Here is a 10,644-nt window from a genome sequence, read left to right as displayed (position 1 = left end):
GAGAGTTCAAAGCCAGCCTCAGGAACTTAGTGAGGCCCTAAGCAACTCAATGAAACCCTGTCTTTAAATAAAATACAAAAAGGGCTTGGGTATGTGGCTCCGTGTTTAAGTGCCCCTGAGTTCAATCCCTCCCTGGTACCCCCCCCAAAAAAAAAATTCCTAGCCGCAGCCCCAAGGTCTGGTTCATTCACACTCTACGTAATGCTAATGCATTTTGTCTATAGAGAAACCCTGCAGATGTCTTGCAAGTTTCAGAGAGGGAAAGAGAACTATTCATTGCCTGGCAAGACTTTTCATTCAGATTAATATAAAGCAGTTTCATTTTCCTTGTCTTACCTTTGGAGACAAGGTAAGTGAGTTTTCTTTTCCTTGTCTTTGATATCTGTTCTGCAAGAATTTTCTTGACATTTTCCTGAACTCTGTTAGTGTATTAGTTTCCTAGGGCTTCTCTAACAAATGACCATTTAAACCGTTACTAGGTGACTTAGAGCAGAAATCAAAACATCACTTGGTTCCTTTTGGAGACTCTGAGAGATTCCATTTATACCTTTCCGTAGATTTTAGCAGTTATTGGTGCCCTTTGGCTATAGATAGATGCATTGCCCAGGTCCTTCCTCTGTCTTCAAATCATCACGTGATGTGTTTCTTCTTCCCTTTTCTTTTAAGGACACTTTCATAGAGTTAAGGTGCACCCTAATCCAACATGATCTCATTTTGAGATTCTTAATTATATCTTCAAAGACCTCTCTCCCCACCAAGTCCACATTAATAGGTTCTACGTTCACATGCATTTTGGACCATTCAACCTGATGTAGTGTTAGCATTTGTGCAATCCTTCTGCTTTTGAGTCAGGGTATTCTACCTCCCCAGCATGACCACTGATAAACTTTAGTGATATTAGGCTTTTGGGTAGTATCAAAGTCAGCAGTGTCATTCTGCAACTATTAAAAAAATTAAAAAATTGATCACTCAGATGTGGCATAGGGAAAGCATGTAAATGTGTTTTGAGATCTTGGTAAATTCAGAGATTAAATTAAACTCCTCTTATTTTTAAGAGTGGAATAATAATGTCATCTTCTATTTGAGACTATATAAAATTTCTTTATTGCTTCCAAGAACAATGAGGAATTGAGGTCAGTTAGGCTGATATCAGAAACAAAGTTCCTGTTACCTTTAAAAATTTCATATCCAAACATCTAAATATTTTTAAATGTCAGATTTTCTTTTATAGAATGTATAAAGGCAGCTCAGACACCATTTAAAGGCTGGGGAATTTGAATTCAGAGTTTCTATTGAGCAGGATTATTCCTCCTCACCCACCTTCAGTCTTACTCAGGGAGAAATAGGTTGTTGAAAAAAGTGTGAAATTTGGATTCATATATAGAATCAATAAATTCTGATGCTTAATATCTGTGTTCCTGAAACCCATCATGTAATATTTCTGAGCCTCATTCTCCTCATTTACAAAGTATAAATGATTTTGTCCACCATATATATTAGTGGTTGCCAGAAATGTTAAACACACACACACACACCATCCAGTTTCTAGTAAATGTTTGCATGTAGTATATACTTTAAAATATTAGTGTCACTTCGCTGCTCTCAAAGCAGTATTCAGAATCCTTTTTGCATTTATTAATTTTCTTCTAGATTATCAGGAAACTTCTGTTGCTAATACTCCTTGGACTAACTCTTCTCTCATTTTCTTTATTCCTTCATCTCTGTCCTCCTTTTGATGTTCCCTTTTCAATATCTACCTTCTCGCTTCTTCTTCATATCAAGCAATTCCCTCATTCTATCAGCCACAATTTCAAAGATCTGTGCTCTGAAGAGGAACTCCAAGAAAATTACTCTGTAAGAGTATAAATCAAAACATTTTTGCTTCTTTAGCTCTTTCTTGCTGTGTTGATAATAAGTTTTTGTTTGTTTAATTATGATCCTTCAAAAAGCTTGGAGAAATTTATGTTATCCAATGGTACAGAAAAATTTCTCAGCCACAAATCTTATTTAATAGGTATCTGCTATATGCTGGGCAGTGTCTTAGGCACTGGGGATATAAAAACAAATAAGACAAAGTCCCTGCCCTAAAATATGTACAGTCCAATAAAGAAAACTGACATATACATAAATTCATATTTTGAAAAATTAAGCCTTGAAATCAATAGTGCACATGAAAGAAATTCCCACACTTTTTTGGTTATGTTGTAGTTTTGCACTGGCCAGTCAAGATCACCACCCTTCCCATGGTCCTTCTAAGTGAGCAGCCACATCCTGACTTCCTAAGCAGGGAGTATTGGCTCAGATGGATTTGTAATGGGAGGGCAGCTGATCATGAGTTAGTGCAATCATTTCCTGCATTTTCTTCTTGATTTTCTATCAACTAGCCCTCTTACCATATTCCCTACCGTTTAAAACTCAGAGGCAGGCAGAGTCTATTTCCTGCTGATGAAATTCCAAAGGCCATATACTCTTTACCTCTCACCTTAGCTTGTAATACAGACTTGGCAATCAAGTCTGGCCCTGGAGTTGGGAGGTGATTGGTGATACAGGGAAGCTCAGATGGGGAGAGGTCTTTGCGGTGGTAATTGCAGCAATGTTCAATTTCCAGGGCTAAGCATGGTCAGGGGGACAAGCAGTGACACTGGTTTCCAGTGTTCAGGTGTAAGTTACAAGTCACAACTCCTACAGTTGGCTGATGGCAAAGAGTTCTCCCTCAGCCGATTTAGTGGTGTGGTTTGGCTTCTCTGCCTCCATTTGTTTACATTCATTTTCTGAGTATCTCTCTAATCATTTCAATAAATTTATTTTTTGCTTAATCCAGCCAAATTGATTTCTGTTGCTGGCAATGAAGAATACTTTGGCTGAAGCCTGGAAATGTTTCTTCCCCAACAAGAAGATGGCTAATTAACAGATAAGTAACTTCTCTTTTAGGGACATTTGCTTTAGAAATACTAGAGTGGAACAATTAGAATCCAGAACAAATGTTGAAAACAAAAAGCTAAAAACAGAGACCTTGGGAGCTGTGCAAAGGCTGAAATTATAAGTAAGCAGAAATCAGAGTCCATGCAGAGCAGAGAGAGGGCATGGTGATTGGCCAATAACATCAGGCAAATAGAAACCAAGAGGAACATCATGGCAGGAGAGGCAATGAATTCATGCTCTTCAGGAACACAAAGCCAACACACTCACTAGCTCTGCCTTGAAGACTCAACTGTTTTCATATATCCAAACCATATTTCCATTTCTATGAAGTTAAGTGATCTTAGCTATTCATAGGTTCCTTGGAAATTCCCGTGGCTCTTATTTGGATATGTCTTTTTCATACTGCTTTCTTTTTTTTTTTTTTTGAGGCAACCAGCTAAAACTTTATTCTATATGACCCAAAGATTTATTCTATATGATCCCAAAGATTACAGTCATTACTGGGAACTAGTAAATGACCATCAAATAGTGTAACTCGGGAATCACTGGCCTGCCTTTCCCAAGATATTACTTCTCTTCCAATTCCCAGCAGGAGGGACCCCTCATCTAAGCTGAAAAGTTAATGTTTTGTAAGAGAGCTCTATTTAAAGTGCATTCCTGAAAGGGATGAAGAGTCAAAGATATTTCTCTCTGTACCGATCATTAGCATCTAAGCAGGAAAATTGGGCACAGGGCAGGTGAGGGTATAGAGTAGATAAAAGAAAATGCCAATGAGAGGTCTTTGGGACATTCTAAGAGAATCTTATGGAATATTCCCGTAAGGTATATGGGTGGTCATCCCAGTATGAAGAGTGCTAGGGTCCACATGGCCAAGATGGTGGCTGTAACATGATGGACACTGATGCCAGACAGTCTTACCTTTCAACCTGCCTTGTACCAGCTTCAGAGCATGAACTTGCATGAATTCCCTTTACCCTTCAGCTCTTACAGCTGTCCCTGTGGACATCACATCTGTCCACTTTGAGATTCTGCTCGGAATTATACAGCAGGAGTTGTGGCTTGGGGTCACTGACTTGAAACTCTAATCTTTATTTTTATCTCCTGCAACAGTGTATTCTCTTGTGGCTTGTGAAAAAGGAAATATATATATATGTCGCCCAGTGAGCAAATGATAGCTGATCCAGGAAAAATATTGGTGATTTTGTTAATGAGAATTCAAGCAGGAAGGGACTGCTGCTTTTGAAAGGAGTGAAGATGAGTCGAAGCTCCTTTAATGAAAGCAGTAGTCTGAAGTTATCCCTAAAGAGCTTTATTTACTTTCTCAAAGTTTAAAATGTACCACAGGTTTTTTCCCCCCTTCTTCTTCTTCTTTGAGAATAGTGGGAAGAACTGCTCCTGGAATAGCAATGAGTCACATCAGGGTGCAGGTAGGAGAAAATTACTAAGGCATGGACAAATCTTCTCAAAGGTAACAGTCTCCGCAATGCCTGTGTGGCCAGATGACTTACTGTGGATTATAAATCAATGATGAGCAATGTGAAGAGCAGATGGGGACTTTAATGCATCCTCCACATCACTGTCTTGTGACTGGCTGAAGTCCATGTGCAATTTTGAAAAGGATGTTTGAAAAGGATATTCATCATTTTAAATTGCTCTGTGGGAGCTTTGCAGTTCATAATGTGCCACTTAGGTACTTCTCAAAGATAGGTTTTCTTTGATGTGGTTTACAATTTCATAAAGCAAAAGGGCAACTTGGGGTGTTGGGATAGAAAAAAACAACTTTGAAAGAATTAGCAGGAAATATGGGGGTCAAGTGAAAAAGTGAAAGCTAAAGGGGTTGAGATCTTCAAGCTGAATTCTCCAAAATGTGTGTACTCAGAATTTCCATCGTTTGACAATAGCTTTGCTATGGATTCCTCCGTTTAACCCTCAAATACTACTGAGAAATGTACTTAGAGCCTTCAGTGTGACAAAAATGTATTCTCTTGTGGAAAGATGTTAAAAACCCAAAAGTTTAATGATAGTAGAGTTGATCTATATGAAAATGGAAGAGTGTCAGTGAGATGGTTAGGAGCTGAGCACATCTGCTCTATTTTTTTAATTGACTTTATTTTTAAATACATGACAGTGAAATGCATTACAATTCTTATTACACATATAGAGCACAATTTTTTATATCTCTGTTTGTATATAAAGTATGTTCACACCAATTCATGTCTTCATACATGTACTTTGGATAATGATGTCCGTCACATTCCACCATCATTGCTAAACCCTTGCCCATTCCCTTCCCCTCCCACCCCTCTACCCTATCCAGAGTTCATCTATTCCTCCCATGCTCGCCCTTAATACCCCACTGTAAGTCAGACTTCTTATATCAGAGAAAATATTCAGCATTTGTTTTTTGAGGGGATTGGCTAACTTCACTTAGCATTATCTTCTCCAACACCACCCGCTTACCTGCAAATGCTATGGTTTTATTTTTCTTTTATTGCTGAGTAATATTCCATTGTGTTTATATGCCACATTTTTTAATACATTCATCTACTGAAGGGCATCTAGGTTGGTTCCACAGTTTAGATATTGTGAATTGTGCTGTTATAAACATTGATGTGGTTGTGTCCCTGTAGTATGCTGTTTGTAAGTCCTTTGAGTACAGACCTAGGAGTGGGGATAGCTGTGTCAAAGGTGATTTCATTCCCAGTTTTCCAAGGAACCTCCATACTGCTTTCCATATTGGCTGCACTAATTTGCAGTCCCACCAGTAATGTATGAGTGTGCCTGTTCCCCCACATCCTCGCCAACACTTATTGTTGTTTGTCTTCATGATAGCTGCCATTCTGACTGGAGTGAGATGATATCTTAGAGGACACAGAGACTAACCCACAAAATTACAAGTATCATATTAGACAAAGGTGCCAAAAACATGCATTGGAGAAAAGATAGCCTCTTCAACAAATGGTGCTGGGAAAACTGGAAATCCATATGCAACAAAATGAAATTAAACCCCTATCTCTCACCATGCACAAAACTCAACTCAAAGTAGATCAAGGACCTAGGAATTAAACCAGAGACACTGTATCTATTAGAAGAAAAGTAGGCCCTAATCTTCATCATGTGGGATTAGGCCCCAACTTCCTTAATAAGACTCCTATAGTGCAAGAATTAAAACCAAGAATCAATAAATGGGATGGACTCAAACTAAAAAGTTTCTTCTCAGCAAAAGAAACAATCTGTGAGGTGAATAGAGAGCCTACATCTTGGGAGCAAATTTTTATTCCTCACACATCAGATAGAGCACTAATCTCTAGGTTATATAAAGAACTCAAAAAGCTAAGCACCACTAAAACAAATCAACAAATGGGCCAAGGACCTGAACAGACACTTCTCAGAAGAGGATATAAAATCAATCAACAAATATATGAAAAAATGTTCATCATCTCTGCTCTATTCTTTGCCTTATTTTGTAGCTTTTCATGAAGGGATTCTCACCAGAAGTGCGTATTTAAATGGCATTGACTTTCAACTGGAGAGCTGGTGTACAGGTAGCTCCTCCTGGACGCAGAGGTAAAAATGAATGAATTATCAGTAGCCTGGGAAAATATGCATGTTGAGCCAATGTGCTCAACCTCTAGGAAAGAAGAAAACAGAATTGGACACTAGCTCTTTCAGTCGGTAAATATTAGCAGTGTATTGTGTGTGCAGAATAAGAGAGCATGCCGTTTTCACAAACACTGCAGGGGAGGGGAAGGAGGGAGCTGTATACCTCAGAGATTTATGGTTGCATATTGGACTATATTTTTCACATGTTAAAAATGTTCTTAGAAATGTTCAAGGAGGTCTTTCTGTGCAAAGTGCATGTGATTAAAATGTTTGGGGAAGTGATGCAATAAAAGTAGACCCAGTGATAATGACATTTTCACTTCTTGCTTTGATATGCAGGTGGCATTACTATGAAGCATCTTCCATTCCTATCCACTTAGGTATGAGAAAGTGGTTTCTCAGCACATATGTGTAAATACAATGTAAAAATATTGTTACTAGTTTATATTTTCTGTAATTTAATCCAAAAAGTGTAGCATTACCCATGGATGAAATAATTGGCAAAAAGTATCCTCACTAATCTTAACTATCCTAGTTCTTGTTAAAAGAACTTTAAATAAAATCTTAGTTTTTATGTTTGACAGCTACTTATTAAAATTTATTATTTTAATGTTTTGACAAAAGGTTCAGATGTGTAAACAACGTCATCAGCACTTAATAATAATTGTAATAGTAACTTGGTCTAGAAGAAAATTTCTAGGACTTAGAATCTTATGCTCATGGCAAATATAAAAATCACATTCAACTTTAGTTTATATACATATTTTTGTTGCAGAGGAATGTGTGAGGGTGATAAATAAAAATCTTATGAGTACAAAAATATATTATAAAATTCAGTTGAGGGGGTGGGTGTGAAGGGAGTGGACTGAAAGTACAGGCTCAAATAGAAAGAAAAAGATGTAAAATTTCAATTTAAGAAGCTCTTTGAGATGTATTTTTAAATGGATGATGGTGGGTACCAAAATTATATGGTATTTAAATTCATTGGTTACATTTCTTACAAAGTGACACATAAAAGTACACTATATGTCAAAAAGTCTACCACATTTAAATTTACAATGAAAAGTGTAGATGTTACCTTAAAAATGTGTGGAGGGCACACAGTTTTTCAAAACTATTTTTAGGGGCTATGCCAGCAAAAGAGTTTGAAGACATGGTAGTCACTTCTTTCCAAACACCTTGAAGTCTTTTGTTCCTCTGTCCTGTCCTTGTGTTCATCAGACAATCAACTCAGCAACCCAACTTGGTTAAATCAAAATATTCCCTGACCCCATGCCTGCGCCCAGCAGTTCAAGGTTGCTGGAGTGACACCAGACTGATGGATTTCATGTTCTAGCCATGATCACAACATGCAGAAGGCATGCCATGCTGCCTAGCAATCCTCCGGTCCTCCCTGACAAATTCAAGCTCTCACCTCCAAACAACTATTTCACACCTTGTTTTCTCTCCTCAAAAATCCTATACTACTTCTTCCACATCTCAACTTGCAGCTTAAAACTCTACCCTCATACTTCCTTGAGAAAGCTGTTGAAATAAAATAAGAACTTTCTCAGCATGCCTGCACCGCTTCCCAAACTCTGCCTTCCCTCCCTTTACCAGGGTGGACATCATTCCTCTGGGAGCCCAATGCTTCCTCTTGTGCTGGGGGTTCCATTCTCTCCCAGCTTCATGACGTTATTTATACCCTTTCACCTATATCATCACTCATAATTCTCTATATGCCAGGACTTGCTCAGCTGCTCCTAGAAAAGCAAATCTTGGTCTCTGTGGCATTATGATATCTTGGTTTTCCTCCTACCTCACTGGCTGTTCCTTCTCAATCCCCTGCACCATTCTTCCATTCAACTTGACCTATAAATTTGGAGTTCTCTCTGGCTTAGTTTTAGTTTCTCTTTTCTACCAGTAGTAGATACCTTCATTGGATGGTTTTATCCTGGGGTTGAAATTTCATTTTTATTATGGTATTGACTTTCTAATCTGTATACCAAACTTGACTTCTCCCCAGAAGGGCCTCCTTGGAATCCTCATTCATATCTATACAATCTTTAATCCATTTGCTTATCATAGAACTCTGGATTTCTGTTCCCATACCTCAATTTTGTCTTGTATTTATAGTCCCAGTTAAAGGCATGAATATCCACCCAGTTTTTAGCCAAAACTAAGCAGTTACCCTTGATTCTCACATTTAATACATTAAAAATTATCTTTTATATTTTCAAAGTTGCCCACAGTGTGTGGCAGCTTTGAAAATATAAAAGATAATTTTACCATCTCTTACCACTTTATGAGATCCTACAATGAGTTGTTGGTCTTGCACTTTGGACAGTAATCCTTTTCCACTCAGAAACTTGAGTGATTAAAGAAAACTTTTAATAAATGAGACTATCTCATTCAGCTGCTTAATTTTTTTTTAAAATTTAGAATCTCTTAGCATTTATTTGCTTATTTATTTATTTATTTACTTTTGCATTACAATTCTTACACATACAAATTCCTATATCCTGTCCCCTTGATATTCCTACTGTTAGGTTAAACTAAATTTGACTTAAGGAGACCTTTATATTTTATCCAATAAAAAACTAGGTAAATTGACTGAAAATCTAGTTTATATGTATACTTTTATGACAAATAGCTGAGTGTCAGCCAATGACAGCAGCTAACCATCAGTTAATAGCTGGCAGCCAACTAATCAGTTGGCTGAAATGATTATAGATTCATAGAAAGTTGCAGAGATCAGACAGAAATCAGATCATGTCCAAATTAAGCAAACACTGAGCTGTAACCTGTCTAGTTCTCTCTGTTCCTCACTTCCATTTCTTGTCCATAAATGTTGCCTGACTACGTTCCAACTGGAGTTCTTGGAGCCTGTTTTGTTTTTGAGGGTTGCCTGATTCATCAATTCTTTTTTGCTCTATTAAACCCCGCAAAATTTGTCTATCTTTTTTCTTTTAACATTACTCATCTTGTGCTACTTTCCACCTGTCCCTGTACCCTTCATCTTGAACTTTCTTCTTTCCTGAGAACACACCAAAATCATTTCCACCTTGGGCTTTTCTCTAGATGTTTCCTCAGCCTCGGTTGTTAGTTCTTTATCTCCACAGCACGGCTAGCTGCTTCTTATGTGGGTCTCAACCAAACTGTTATCTTCTCAGAAAGTCCATCTTTGACCTCTAAAATAAATTAGCTACTCAGTTACTCCTTGTTATATCACCATCTTTTCCTCTTTTTAAGAAAGTATTTATTTTGAAATGATTATAGATTCATAGAAAGTTGCAGAGATCAGACAGAAAGATTTTCTCATGGTGTTTGAGTGGAGTAGAATGGAAATCATTGAAAACTTTTCTGTCTTGCTTGGTTGGTTTCCTCTTTGCCTGGTCCTGTGGTTAAATAACACAGACTTTTCTTGTCTCTGTGTCCATTTGTTTCTGTTCCCTTAGCATTTCCTGGTAGTACATCTCTAATACCTGGTTTGGGATTTTTAGGTTTATGAAGTGAAAGAAAATCTTTCCTGGAGTCCTGAGCTCAGGAGCTGGTCTACTTTCTTCTCTCTTCTTATATTTATCATTTTATGTATGATGCCCAGGGAGTCTTAACTGTACTGTGCTTAGTAGGAGAAATAGGCAAAGCACATCTCCTCCACTCTCCTGGAAGCAGGAGTCTATATTATCCCCATTTAATTCTTATTATCATATACTTCCAACTGTTAAAATATTTAATAAAATGGCTAATATTTTAGAAGAAAAATTGAAAAATTTCCAGATAAATAGGTCCTAAAAAGTTACTTTATTATTTCCAAATTAGTTGCACTTTGTTAAGAGAGAAATGTTCTTTCTGATCCTGTTTCTTTGAATATGTTGTGTTGTTTTGTGGTCTAATAATTGACTAATTCTGGAAATGTTTCATCTCGGATACTTAAGAAGAATGTGATTTTCATTAGTAAGATGTCTATGAGATCAATTTTAAAATGTATTTTCATACTAAATCTATACTCATGAATTTGGTGCCTCAACTATTTTTTTTAGAGGGAAGTCTTAAAACTCTCCACCATTTTTTTTTGTAGAAAATCTTGTAATTTTAGCTTTTATATATTTGAGACCATGTTGTTAGGTACATATAAAT

The sequence above is a fragment of the Marmota monax genome, unplaced genomic scaffold, assembly GCF_021218885.2.
Source record: "Marmota monax isolate L192 unplaced genomic scaffold, Marmota_monax_Labrador192_F-V1.1 WCK01_AAM20220418_F8-fsc00011, whole genome shotgun sequence".
Lineage (NCBI taxonomy): Eukaryota > Metazoa > Chordata > Mammalia > Rodentia > Sciuridae > Marmota > Marmota monax.
Note: the sequence above shows the minus strand (reverse complement) of the source record.